At 47.6% G+C, this 15,359-nt stretch overlaps 1 long non-coding RNA gene across 1 annotated transcript in view; it reads left to right on the top strand.

Annotated features, from left to right (window-relative positions):
- The window catches only part of LOC135897102 (uncharacterized), a 58,800-nt gene extending 49,448 nt beyond the window's left edge, over window positions 1-9,352 (top strand). The window contains exon 5 of the long non-coding RNA XR_010562910.2: window positions 9,033-9,352. This is a non-coding gene — a long non-coding RNA (uncharacterized lncRNA). The remainder of the gene's footprint in view (window positions 1-9,032) is intronic.
- The last annotated feature ends 6,007 nt before the right edge of the window (window positions 9,353-15,359 follow it).

Genomic DNA, 15,359 nt, shown 5'->3' on the forward strand with positions numbered 1-15,359 from the left:
GTTCATTGCACATGCACCGCCTATCACCATAAAACCAATGGTGCCACGTAACCCTTTAATTGCACCCTTGGTGGCATGTTCGCTATGAACAGCGCTTCCGGCCACTCCAATTGGGACATAGTTCTTCCGCTCGTCACCATACCGTAATGCAAGCCTCTACCGGTTTCTCAGCCTTCTAACTTCTTTATGGCGGTGATCCTTCTCATACAATCGATACCATTCTCCCCTACCACCCAGATCCATCAACATGTCTGCAAATCTTGTGCGCCCAAGACAAGCTGAAGAATGTTGTCAGTTGGCCCACCATTGACTTCGGACGATCAGAATCGCCGAAGTGAAGATCAGAAGAGAAACAAGTGCCCAGAGCTCACTGGTGGTCTGAGCCTCTCTCTGATATGCAATTTTTCACGTTTTTAGCTATTTTCGTGAGAGTGATTTCATCAAGGATGGGATGAGCAAGAAGATGAGCAAGAACATGACCACTAGAACAAGGTCAGTCGTGTAATTCATCACTCATTTCGGGACGACGTGCCTTTGAAAGCTCGGAGCAGTTCGATTTCTGGGAATGCTCAACGCCAGTAGCCATGGATTTTGACAGCGAGTACACGGCATTCATGCGCCGCCGTATGTCACCTGAGGCGACCTCATCTAATCAGAATGAGCAGGAATCCTTCATGGTTTCTTACGTGCCGCTCTCGCCGTCACACAGCATGAACCCTCTCAGCAGGCAGTTCCTAAGAGAATGTTTTGAAAGTGTGGCCCCTGGGCAATCCATTGAGAGCAGGATGAACGCTCACAAAAACATCCTGAGAATAGATGTGAAAAAGTCCTCAATACTGGAGAAGTTAAAGACCATAGCACAGTTAAGCGCAATCCCGCCCGCTCCTATATTACTCACGGAAAGTAGACAATGACTGGAGTGATTTACGACGTGGAGCTTGTAATCAAGCATGCGGACCTCAAGACTCGTTTGAGGTCATCGGTGCGCATTCTTGAGATTCAGCGCTTCGAGAACTCCCGATGTATCAAGGTAATATTTGCTTCTTCGACATTACCAGCGTCTGTCAAAGTGGGCTACCTGATACACCGTGCACGACCATTCGTTCTGAGGCTTGTTCAGTGCCGTAAATGTCTAAAGATAGGACAGGTGAGCGCTCTTTGTAGAACTAAAGCCACCTGCTCACGTTGTGGCAGAGAACATAATACCACCGACTCTGAGGCGTCCTCATATAAATGTCCCAGCTGTACTGGCTCTCAGGAAGCGACTTCGAAGGAATGCCCGAAGGTGAAACAAGTAGTTCGTGTTTTTCGCAAAATGTCAACAGAGAAATCTTCACGTAAAGAGGCTGCTCAAACTTTTCGCCAAAGTGACCAATTCTCGCGAAAGCAGCGTCACACAGCCATTTCAGAAGTACATAGAGGAGCAAAGGCGCCACGACCACCTCTGCCTGTTCGTGCATCGAAGACGGAAACGGCGCCTAGTGCTAAGTCAAGGTCGATGTCAGCATGTGGCAAACATTCACCTCCATGGGCTAATAGAGACACGGAATGGAATTTACTGCCCTCTAGGACCACCGCCATACCAGCGTGCCATAGTCGTCCTCCGCACCATGAAGCACAAGAATTATAGGGCCCATGAAACCTGTTACACTACAGGCAAGAAAGGAGATGGACACAGTGAGGAGCAGAGAGTACAAAATATGCTGAAGCACCTCGTAGAGCCAATGCGCGTGATTCTCAGTGGTCTCGAGAATCTGGCTGCTAAAAGTACCCTGCAGGTGCTCGCCGTGCTGGTGCCGCTTATATCAGTTCTTTACATGATTTAAAGCTTTTGTTTGGCGCTTCTGCTCATCACGCAGGGGAGGCCCGCACATCAGCTTTGTCCTAGAGCTTTTATTTTTAAGTTCACTTGAATTGGTGACTCCAGACTTGATACGGAGCCTGATAGTGGCTTTACGGATGAGATTTCTGAATGTTTATTATCAGAATGTTGAACTTGCTTTCACCGTTGCGCATCCCTGTTTCAATGTCATTATCATCCCTCATCACACCTTCATATCCCTGTTTCCCCTTCCCCTGTGCGGAGTAGCAGGCTAACGCGCGTTAGCTCAGGCTGATCTCTCTGCCTTCTTTCAATTAAATAATCTCTCTCTCTCTATCCGAATCGCCAAAAATCAAAACACGATGCCCGCAACACGACTCAAACTTTTCTACCGGGAACCCTCGTTTGTCTGTCCGTACCAACCCGCACACCAGGAAGCGCTTCAAGACTTTTTCCTAAATACGATGGACCATACAGCGTTCTGCAGCGAACTTATCCCGTCAACTACCTCATAGAGCCACTCATACCGCCATCTGGCATGTGTCGTCGTAACCGCGAAGTCGTCCACGTCCAGCGGCTCAAGCCTCATCATGATCGTGCGGCCTCATCTGTAGACTAAGTCACCAGAGTGGCTCCTTTTTCCGTTGGGGCCATTGTAATAAAGTAGAACGCGGGAACATAGATTGCAGGATTGTCATCAACAGCATCAGGTGCTGCAGATGGTCGAGCTAAGAGACGGTGCTCGAGCATATATATATATATATATATATATATATATATATATATATATATATATATATATATATATATATATATATATATATATATATATATATAGGTATGTATATATACATATATATGGTTTCCCTTAATTTTTCCTTTCTTTATGTAATTTATTGCAGCACAAGTAATTTCCCCTATGTTTCCTTGGAGTCAGCGTTGTTTGGCTTCTTCTGCCATATATATATATACATATATATATATATATATATACATATATTTATATATATATATTGTTAAGAGGCGCTACAGGAGCGAACAATGATAAGACCGCTGACGAAGACCAGAATCGCCGATAGTCATGCGTACGTGCTCCATCTTGTATGCCTGTCTCCAGCGTGTTGTATATATCTTGCAGATACATTGACCAGCGTCTTTTCTCCCCGTAACATTTTGGTGGAGAGTACGGGCTTTTGAAGTTTGAAGACGGATCTACGCAGTGAACGCTCCTTGGCGTCATCTAGAATGCCAGTGCACGGCGGGAACGAGAATGCTTCGAGCAGGTCGCCAACCGTGGCTCAACCATCTGCTGTCAAACGCCCCATCGCCTTCACACAACTGCGTGACCTAGGTACCTTTTCCGGCTCTGACAACACCTACTTCGAAGATTGGTTTCAACTGTACGAACGGGTGAGCAATAGCAACTGGGACCCGGCTCTGATGCTAGCAAAAATCATATTTTACCTTGCGGCCACGGCACAAGTGTGGTTTCTGAACCACGAACAGGAACTTAAGAGCTGGGTGTTATGTAAGTAAAAGCCCATCGGCGTTTTCGGCAAGCTCATCGAATGCCGTCGTGCTGCGCGGAAAGAACTTCCTTGCCGATCTCAGATTTGCACCGAGTCCTATGCGACGTACATCTAGGAAGTGCTCGCGCTTTGTCGCAAAGCCGATGACACGATGCCGCAAACGAAAAAAGTTGCACATATCCTCCAAGTTACCGCAGATGATGCCTTAACATTTCTGGTTTTTAAGAACTCAACCACAGTGCGAGACGTTATCAATGAATGTCGACGCTATGAAGAAGCGAAAATCGCCGCGGTACTCCGAACTTCACACGCCTTCCAAATACTGCTGCGATGTCTACCTGCGGGGACCTCAGTCTCCCACCCATTTCACCCGTTCGTGCTGCATCCGACCATATCTTGCGCTTCATTCGCCTAGCGATTGAAGCTGCCTCCCCAGTTCCCCTTCAGGTGCGTAGCACCGACTAGTCCCTTGCAACCATTTCCCTTATCCAAACCATTGTACGCCAAGAAATCACAAACGCAGGATTACAGACGCTTTGCCCAGTCAACGGACCTGACTACCACCCGCCCGCCACCCCTGAGTTACACAGACTCCCAGCCTTTTGTCGTCTTTATCAGAATTGCGCAGAAACGCGCACTTCCAATGACAGGCCAATCTACTTCTGTTGTGAACGCGTTGGACACATTTCCCGCCATTGTCGCCGACCTTGGAACTACTAGCCTTGGCCGAGCTCTCAAAAGATCCCAAGTCCAGGTGGTAGTTATAGAGCACCGGTACACGATAACCAAGACAGTGCTCCGCCATCACCCCAGGCACGACCAAACCGTTCCCCTTCACCACCCCGACACATGCCCCGCTAACCTCTGTGTCGTCGCCCTCCGTGTCCTTTGTACTACCGCGGCTCATAGCAAAATTGGCGTTCGCAGCCCCGAAAGGTGAGCCTGCCGTGACGACCCCAGCCGAATTCCTCTGCTCACACTACCTGAACAGCATAACTTTATCAACATAGACGTGGGCTGTATACCTGTCATCGCACTGACTGATACCGGCGCCCACATATCTCAGATCTCTGTATTCGCCTGAAGAAAGTTCTTACCCCTTCTCCGATCACTGTAGTACTCATAGCCGGTGGTGCAACTCAGGGCTGTTGCTGGGTTGTGTACCGCCTGTGTCACTGTTACCCGAACGCGACACCTCAGTTTTGTTTCACGCCTTGGATCAGTCTTAGGACTTGACTTTCTCTCGGCCCATGCGGCTCTTATTGACTGCTCTGCAGGGGTTATCCAGCTTGCCTTACTTCATGCCGTTGAGCCTTCTGATCCTGCGCCAAGTCGGCTGTGTTCCACCTATTACATTAGTCCATCGTCTACGACATCTAGCGGTGACGTACATCGACATCTCTCCTGATCCCCCTGTGGAAGACAGTGATTAGATTCTGTCACCCCACGCTTTGCTCGCAGAATGTCATGTTCCCGCATTCGGCCATCAGTATAAAGGGCGATGCCACATGTCTCCCTGCTGTTAATTTTGGACTATGCTCTCAAGCGATACCCCGGGATATCTCTCGCAACCCCAGCAATAGCCTCTGACTATCATGTCTCCGCTTTTATTAAGCCTGCTGCACCGCCTCCTGCTCCTATTGATTCGAACCCCACGGTGTTCGATTACATTGCCACTGACCTTCCAGCCGAGCACCTACAGGGGCTTTTGGGCCTGCTCATGTCGTAGTAGGACATTTTTGAGCTCAATGACCAACGACTTGGCCAAACAGTTGTCAAACATCGAATTCACACCGGCATTCACCGACGTCTCTAACGCGTCTCCTCCGCTGAGCGCTAAGTTACACAAAAGAAAGTTGACAAAATACTTGCCCGTGATATCATCCGACTTTTTTCAAACGCGTGGACATCTCCTGTCGTGCTCGTTAGAAAGGACAACAGCTGGCGCTTCTGTATCGCCTACCGGAATCTTAACCATGTAGCAAAAAAATACGTGTGCCCCTTACCTCAGATTGATTACGCCCTTGACTGTCTTAGTGGTTACAAGTAATTTTCTTCGATATACCTTCGTTCCGGGTATTCACAGATTGCAGTCGACGGCATGGATCGGAAAAAGGCGGTGTTTTATTAGGCCTGATGTGCTCGGTCACTTTTGGATTATGCCATTCTGGCTATGCCATCCTCCCACGCTAACCAAACGAATGATGGCCGCCCTCCTTCACTGATTACTTGTGCAACCCCGATGACGTAGTTTTCTTTTCGCTGACTTTTGACACACACCTCGAGTGTTTCTCGACAGTTCTTTCAGTGTTCCGCAAGGCGACACTTCAGCTCATTTCGAAGAAATGTCACTTCGGCCGCCGGCAACTTACTGTGCTCATACACCTCGTCGACTCTTCTGGTGTTCGTCCCTATCCGAAGAAAATTCTCGTGGTCAGATTTCGCTGTGCCCACCTGCGCAACCGACGTTCGAAACTTCGTAGGCCTCTGCTCCTGCTTCCGCAGATACTTGCAAAATTTTGCTGACATCGCACACCTCCTAACTCAACTTCTGAAGAAAGACGCGGCTTTTGCCCGGTGTCCTGACCAAGCTAGTGCATTCGCTGAGCTTATGACGCGACTCATGTCGACACCAATTCTCGGCCACTTTTAAGTGTTTGCCCCTATGGAGGTTCGCAATGATGCCAGCAGCCATGTTATAGCGCTGCTTTGGCATAACCACCACATGGTTGCGATCGTGTCATTGCGCACGCAAGCCGTCTTCTGTCGCCAGCCGTAAGCAATTACTCGATCTTCGAACGTGACTGCTTCGCTCTCTTGTGGGCAGTAGGTAAATTTCGCCCCTACCTCTACAGACGGCCTTTTACGGTTATCAACAATCACAACGCCCTATGCTGGCTTTCGTCTTTAAAAGAAGCAGCTGGATGTCTCGGTTGGTGCGCTCTACGGCTCGAAGAGTACTCTTACACATTGGTATATAAGACAGGCTCACTCCATGAGGATTCTGATTGCTTGTCGCGTCATCCAGTTAATCCACCAGATCAACCTGAGACCAGCGAGTCAACCTGCGTCCTCGCCCTTACCGCATTTGGTGACATCGCCGATGAGCAACTACGCCACCTTTACCTGAGAGATATCATTCTCAGCCTCACGCACTTGCCAACGTCACCCTCTTTGCGTATGTTTGTGCTGAAAGATGGCATATTGTGCCGTTACAACATTCACCGCGATGCCCTGAATTGCTCCTGAACGTTCCCAAACCTACGCGTGAGACTGTTCTCGCACACTTGCATGATGTCCGAAGCACTGGTGTTCTTGGAATCTCAAACACATATGACGTGTTTGGCGTCGTTTCTTCTAGGCTAGTACTTACCGTTCAGTTTGTCTTTACGTCATTTGTAAATCTTGTCAGTACCGCAATAAGCCAGCAGCCCTACCAGCTGGCCATCTTCAGCCCATTGAAATATCACCTTGGCCATTTTTCCCAGTTGGTATTGATCTCCTTTGTTTTTTCCTCTAGTGTTTGGTGGGCATAAGTGCATAGCTGTTGCTACGGGGCTACACCACCCGGTACGCTATCACGCACGTTCTCGCTACCAGTTGGGCAACCGACGTTCCTGACTTCCTTCTCGACGCAGTGATACTGCACGACGGCGCTTCTCGACAACACTTTACCGGCCGGGGCCGCTGCTTTCTCACAGGTTGTCCAGGACATCTGGCACACCTGCGCTACAAAGCACAAGTTTACAACCTGGTATTTACTCTTTGACGAACGGTTTCGCAGAGCAGCTCAATAGAACTATCACAGGAATGCTCGCTATGTACGTCTACCCAGACCACCATGACTGGGAGGCCGCTCAGCTGTTTGTCACATTTGCGTATAATACGTCCCGCCATGACCTGTTTTCTCTCCATTTTTCTCTTGTAAGACGACACCCTATACTAACGTTTGACATGATTGTCCCAGCTGTTTTCGATACAACATAAGAATATGGCTCAGATGCCATATCTAGAGCGACCAAGGCATGTCAGATAGCACACCTGCGTCTGACCACTTCCTAAGAAAAGCAACAAGGCATATATGACGGTCGTCAGCGCGATGCCCACTTTAATCCTGGTGACATCGTGCTTCTTTGAAAACCAGCACGGCGAGGTGGTCTTTGTGAGAAGCTGATATCACCCTACTCAGGCCTATACCGTGTCTTGCGTCTGGTGACAGACGTGACCGATGAGTTACAAACTCTCGATACATCCACACCGCGGCCCTCCTTTAATATTGTTCACGTCGCTCGACTGAAGCGATGTCACTCAAACCTACCAAGCGCTCGGACAGCGCTTTCGCCGCAGAGGGTAAGGTTACGAGGTGCTGCAGGTGCGAACGATGATGAGCAGGCTGACGAAGACGACGATCGGCGATAGTCGTGCGCACACTCTCCAACTTTTATGCCTGTCTCCTCCCCATTGCATACATCTGGTACATATATGGTCAGGTGTCGTTTCTCGGCACACCAATATATAAATAAATAAATAAATAAATAAATAACTATATATATATATATATATATATATATATATATATATATATATATATATATATATCATGGCCTACTGGCAATATGACACAAGATACGGTAATTTGACAGGAAAAAGAAGGTTCACAATACCGTCAAGCAAAGAGACATGCGTTTTTAGGTATGCCAATTATGCGCTTGTCTGCCTGTTTTATGACATGTATACATGGTAGACGTCTCGGTACGAGAGAATTCACTAGTAAAAGGAGAAGCAACATCATGAGGCGCCGTAGATGGGATCTTTTGTTCACATTCCCGTAATTTTCTTCTTCATGACTCTGCTTTATTATTATTATTTTTAATTTTTGTGTGCGGCTAAACATGCTTACGATGAGTACCAGACAGCCATGTCTGGAGAAAACTGTGGCCGGAATTTTCGCTGATGGTTTTAAAGTTACTTTTGCCTAATTAGGCTTCATACCCAATGCAGTCGGCGGGGTAAATATTTTATATAAAGGCAAAGGCGCAATTCTGGCAGAAAACTATCACTGATTGAGTTACTGCCATTTCATTGTTGCATGCCATGCATAACTTTATACTTGCCTACATCACTGTCCATTTATAGTACATCGAATGAACCTCCAGTTTAATTTCATATCCCGAGCGGCGTTCTACGAGAGCAATGCTTGCGCGTAATCTTTACAGATTGTTGTCGTTGTCATGGATAATTATGTAAGCTCTTTAATTATTTTTGAACATTAACAGTCTGTCAGTATTCAATTGCGTGTTAGGCGGCTGAGCACGAGGTCGCGGGATCGAATCCCGGCCACGGCGGCCGCATTTCGATGGGGGCGAAATGCGAAAACACCCGTGTACTTAGATTTAGGTGCACGTTAAAGAACCCCAGGTGGTCGAAATTTCCGGAGTCCTCCACTACGGCGTGCCTCATAATCAGAAAGTGGTTTTGGCACGTAAAACCCCATAATTTAGTATTCAATTGCAGACCACCTATTGTAACATTTTGCTCCATGAGCTAAATATTTATTTTGCTGAATTGCTTACTCATGCAATATTACTGATCAAGTGTGTACGCTGTTGCATTACAGATAACTTCGTTAGAACCCCATTAATGTGTTCTTCGTGGCTCAGCTTCCCTTTCCTGCTTTTTAGGTGAGCTACACATGTATGACTTGCGAGTTTGGAACTCAAGCACGGTAATCGGCAATGCTCACCCCTGTCTTCGAAGATTCACAGAGCTGGAACCTAAAAGACATTGTATTTACGAAGATTCCTGCAAGGGCCTATTTCATAAGAGTTCAGGATCGCCGAAGTTGATTCAGCAAAGTGCACAACGCCCACGGCAAAAGTTATAGAATATGGCAAGCAAAATATAAGTTCGCTCAACAAAATGTGTTGCGGGACTACTTGGTGATGGTATACTTTTCTTACTTACGTAACTAATCAACTGCTACTTTGTAATGTGAGACAAAATTGACGTGTAGTTTTTAGGCACATAAAATTTAATTATAGATATGTTATGCGGTGTACTCTTTGGCCTGTAATATACAAGCTGAAAGTGAAAGAGCGTCTTAAAACAAATAAATATATAAAAGATTGACACCAAGATTTTCTTGTATTGTCGCTACTTTGATTCTTCATCCCAGCATAACATCACGAACGAACAGATAATCTGTCCTGGAAAATAAATGACATAATTTTTCGTCATGAACCTTCACATTATTTATCCTGATATGTGAAAATAGCAGCCAGGCATAAGTTATGCGCTGTGCCTTGCACAGCTCAGTCAAATTTTCCCTACAGCAGTGCCAAGGAAAGAGATAGGTTCACAAAAAATCTACACATTGGTGGGATTTCGAAATGGGGGTACGCTATTTAAACAAGCTTTAAAGTAATAATTCTGGGAAAATCTCAAGGCAGACAGACAATCATAAAAAGGAAGAATTCTGACATGAAGCTGCGCGAAGCTACAAGAAAACGAGTAGCAGTTCTAATAAGAGTGTGTGTGTGAGAGAGAGAGAGAGAGTCAACTTTGTTGATGCCAGCAATAATTAGGACGGACACACGCTCCCTCCGCCTAGCAGACGGCCGAGATTCCCTGCGTCTCAGCGGCTGCTTCGGCTACCTGGATGTCCCAGACCTGGTATTGCTGGACTGAGCTCATAAGAAAATTGTTGCAGTTCAAGAGAAGTTCGCCCTTCTCCAGGGTCGCTGTGCTTGAAGACTCGGCATATGCCAACACCCCAGTTTTATAGAAGTTGCGCTGAGTTCATAGAAGGGTGGTCAGGAAGAACGAACTGGGCTCTCGCTGTGAATCTAACTGGTTGGCGCTGCAACCGTTGTTGGAAATATAACATGTATATAGTTGCTCGTCTTGCTGACTCGTTCTTCGCGTAACATTGTGGTGGAACATTCCCCGTCCTCGCCACGGAGCTCCGAAGCAGCTGCACTGCCGTCTTCTCAGCCATGGCTTCTGATGGACCCACCCCGTCGCCATCTACACTTCCGGCGCCATCAACAACGTGCGTGAAGGTTCCTAGTCTCCGTGATACTGGGACATTCTCAGCCCAAAATGTCATTGACGTCGACGACTGGGTGAGCATCTATGAGCGTGTTAGCCAAAGCCACCACTGGGACCCTAACATCATGCTTGCCAATGTGATCTTTTATCTGGACGGGACACCACATGTCTGGCTTCACGCCCGTGAGATCGAGCACTCCAGCTGGGGCATTTTCAAAGAACGGCTTCGCGACCTATTTAGCAACCCGTCAGGTTGCCAACAGGCTGCGCGAAAGAACTTACCACCCGTGTCCAGTCGTCGACCTAGTCGTATGTCTCCTACATACAGGAAGTGCTCGCGCTTTGCCGGAATGTCGACGAGCACAAGACCGAGGTTGCGAAGGTGGGCCATATCCTAAAAGCAACGTAGACGACACTTTCAATTTGCTCATCTATAACGAAGTTTCTAGCATCGACGCCATCGTCAAAGAATGCCACCACTTCGAGGTAGCGAAAAGCCGCCGCGTCGTCCCACAGTTTTCCCGGCTCCCAAACATTCTTTCCCCGCCCTCTTGCTCCGCTCTTAGCTACACGACCATTTCAAGAGAATGGCACACGTATCGTTCACTGTGAGATTGAAGTGGCGAGACCGCTCCCGCTTCATCCACGACCCATTGACGATACCTTTGACCATGCGGCCCCCACTCTTTCCCATACACCGACGCTCGCCGTTATTCACCTCGCCGACAATACCCTATTTCCGATGCCCCTGACAGCCACTCCTCCGTGCGATCGCCGTCACCTCAGCGCCGTCGCTCAATATCACCCCAACCTCGCCGCTTTTCCTCGCCAAACCGACAGACGGAAAACTAGGCCATGCAGCTATTGGACGTAGTGCTGCATCACGTTCGTCCTGTCCAAATCCCCAATTCACGCTCCTCACCAACATGAACCTAATTGTAGTAGACGTCGATGGTGTTCCGTTGACGGCAATAATTGATACCGGTGACCAAGTGCCCATAATGAGCGCTACCCTATCTCGTCACCTCAAAAACGTTCTTGCGCTTGCCATCACTTGAGTCGTAAGCGTCGCCAATGACGCCACTGTTCCCGTCAGGGGTATGTGCACAGCTTGCATAGGAATTGCTAGCCGCCAAGCTACAGTCACCGCTGCCGGTGCAGCGGTGGCGTAGAGGTAGAACACCCGCCTCGCGTGCAAGAAGCCCGTGGTTCGAATCCCGGTGCTGGCAATTTTCCACCGGATTAAAAAAAAATCCGCGTGTTGATGAAATTGCACAAACAGGCCTAGAGTTTGGCCTGATCCCAGTGATCAGAACCGGTAACGCACTCCCTCACCAGAGCAGGATTGGCCACCCTGGTACAGTACTTCGCCACAACCTCCTATATGAACACAACAATCAAACCCCGGCCCTCAGTCCCCAGCAGCTGCGAAGCAACTGACCACGGCGGCGGTCAGACCTGCGGCGCAGCAAAGGGTGCTAAGAATCAGTGGCTCCGGACAGGCCGCCATTGGAATATGAACCTGGCAACGTTTAACGCTAGAACGTTATCTAGTGAGACGAGTCTAGCAGTGCTACTGGAGGAATTAGAGGGCAGTAAATGGGATATAATAGGGCTCAGTGAAGTTAGGAGGCCAAAAGAAGCATATACAGTGCTAAAAAGCGGGCACGTCCTGTACTACCGGGGCTTAGCGGAGAATAGCTGGTAACCTACAGGAATTCTATAGCATTAGCGAGAGGGTGGCAGGTCTTGTTGTGAAACTTAACAAAGAGGTACAAAATGAAGATTCTACAGGTCTACGCCCCTACATCCAGTCATGATGACCAGGAAGTCGAAAGCTTCTATGAAGACGTGGGATCGGCGATGGGCAGAGTGAAAACTAAATACACTATACCAATGGGTGACTTTAATGCCAATCTGCCAACTTTAATGGAATCTTGGAAGAACGCTAACATAATCCATAAGAAAGGGGACGCCAAAGACTTGAAAAATTATAGACCGATCACCTTACTGTCCGTTGCCTACAAACTATTTACTAAGCTGAAAGCATATTTAGCGCCAGCAAACAAGGACGTAAGGAAGACGACAACACAATGCGCTGTGTAGCGCATTGTGTTGTCGTCTTCCTTACGTCCTTGTTTGCTGGCGCTAAATATGCTTTCAATTTACCAACACGCCCAACAAATGGCAATGCTACTATTTACTAAGGTAATCGCAAATAGAATCAGCAGCACCTTAGACTTCTGTCAAGCAAAGGACCAGGCAGGATTCCGTAAAGGCTACTCAACAATAGATCATATTCACACTATCAATCAGGTTATAGAGAAATGTGCGGAATATAATCAACCCTTATATATACCTTTCATTGATTACAAGAAAGCGTTCGATTCTGTCGAAACCTCAGCAGTCATGGAGGCATTACGGAATCGGGTTGCAGACGAGCCGTATGTAAAAATACTGAAACATATCTATAGCGGCTCCACAGCCACCGTAGTCCTCCCAAGGAAGATATATAAAACATGCTGGAGTGGAAGCCGCCTATACGCGCCTATGGGCAAGGGTGAAGCCGCGCCGAACGGCCGGCGGCCACCTTACCAGAGGCAAAAGGCAGCGGCGCAGCCGCGCCTATCCGCGCTTCTACTTTTTCGCGCTGCTCATGAAGGCGTTCGCATTCAGAAACCAATGAAAACAAGTGCTTCTGGTTGTAAACGGTTATCTCTCATCAACTGTAGCAGCCAACTGGCGTGAAGAAGGCTATTTAACTGCGGAAATAATAAAGAGAAAAGCATAGCGCAGCCGCGCTTTTTTGCGTTTACAAAGCAACGCTAACGAGCGGTTTTAGTATTAATCTTTAGTCGGTTTTAGTCTATTTTTCGTCAACCAGAGGGAAACTGGCATGTACAAGGCAGTTTGCCAGCTCAAATATTAAGCGAAAAGCTTAGCACTGCCGCGCTCGTGCTTTTCCGCGCTGTGGATGACGTTATTCGCATTTACAGAGCAACAAAAACGAGTGGTTCTAGTCATATACATTTATTTTCCATGAGCTAGCAGAAAAGTGGCATGTAAAAGGCAGTGTAACTGTAGAAATATTAAGGAGAAAAGCGTAATGCAGCTGCGCTCGCGCTTTTTCGCTTTGCTGATGAAGCTGCTCCCATTTAGAAAGGAATGCAAATGTGTGGTTCCAGTTGTAGTCGTTTATTTACCATCAACCAGCAGCCAACTGATATACAGAAGGCAGTTCAAATGAGCAGATATTAAGGAGAAAATCTCACATACCGTCAAGAACACCATGACAAACACCCTACTGGTGATTGAAAATAATCCCCCTCGACAAAAGTGGTCTCACTTTGTTTTTGATCAGTTCACGGTTTCGTTCTTTCGTCATGTGGTGTATTCTCACTTTTATAAATTTTTCAGCGAATTTTTTTGCACAAAATATAAATATGGTTATCAAGTGGATCAAGATCAAGGATGTGGTCCTCCAGTTTCTGGAACCAGTTTTTCTCTGTGCAGGTGCCCAGGACTTCAAGGATGAGGTGTTTTGATCTTACCGTCACCATTTTATTAGTATCATATTCTGCCTGTAGCCATCGCAGCCCCTTTTCAACTGCTTCACACAGGCCAACCATGTCTTGTGACGGTGAAATGAGTCCACCTCGGCTCTTTTGCCTAATTAAAGGTGCCAGTTCATCCGAGGGCAGGGCTGCGATGCACAGTTCACATGTTACCGTTGAACGAACTTTCTGAACGACGAAACCTGCAATGTACGGCACTACAGCACCGACAAAAGCTGACAAGCTTTCTGGGCAGTCAATGCGATGGGTTTAGTTGTGGTCGTCGGCCTGCAGGATTGATGACCTGCGCATATCAGTAAGCATGCTGCTTTCACCTACCAAAGCTCCTGTAGTTGTTGGATTTAGAATTGAGACTATGTCTTAGGAGCAGTTTCCAGAGATATGATGAAGTCACTTCTGTCTGAACCAACAGACGCTTGTATGCAGCCTTGAACTGCGCAGCGGTTGGGTTGTTGCTATGAGTGACCACCTCGTGCACGTATGGACCCGAAGAAGTTTTCGGCATGATTTTGGCTAAGCTTGTGCGTCAGCAAGTATTTCAGCTGACCCTTGCGAACAAGCTCATCGAACAATTTTTCTGTGCTGGTTATGCACACCAAAAATCCAACGAACCCAGTTTTCTTTAGCGTTTCTATTACTGGACGCCCTGCAGGGTCTCTTAGCCCTTGTATGTAGGCACGGGCCTCGGAAAAAAATAGCTTCCAGTGGCACTCCGGCGTGAAATGCACACAGCAAAGGTGATCTCCATCTTTTCCATGCCACCTTTCACGGCGAACAGCCCGCTCCCACAGGCTCCGCAGCTCCTGATCTAGTCGTTGCACACACACACACAACTTATAAGTTGACATATATCCATCGGCAACGCGAGCGTAGTGGCTCAATGAAAGTGTCCTCGTGTACTTACAGGTGAAACGTGAGGCCACAACCCTTCTTCAGCCTGTTCGCACATCCGTAGGCAACTCAAGTGGCAACCATAATCAAATCGATGGTGTTTACATGCCCCTCACAGCAACTTGCACTGAAGACCAACTCACGAAAACAGCAGCGCGAGCCGGTGCCGCCGGTGCCGAGCGCGCTTTCTGCCTCTGGTAAGATGGCGGACGGAGGCTTCGGTCGGAGCGCGCCCTCTCCACTCCAGAAATTTTTATATATCCTCCTTGAGTCCTCCATAAAGCAAGCAACAAAATCCCAATAAAGAAAGGCGTCAGGCAGGGAGATATGATATCTCCAATGCTATTCACAGCGTGCTTACAGGAGGTATTCAGAGACCTGGATTGGGAAGAATTGGGGATAAAAGTTAATGGAGAATACCTTAGTAACTTGCGATTCGCGGATGATATTGCCTTGCTTAGTAACTCAGGGGACCAATTGCAATGCATGCTC

Source organism: Dermacentor albipictus, chromosome 7, assembly GCF_038994185.2.
Source record: "Dermacentor albipictus isolate Rhodes 1998 colony chromosome 7, USDA_Dalb.pri_finalv2, whole genome shotgun sequence".
In the NCBI taxonomy this organism is placed as follows: Eukaryota; Metazoa; Arthropoda; class Arachnida; order Ixodida; family Ixodidae; genus Dermacentor; species Dermacentor albipictus.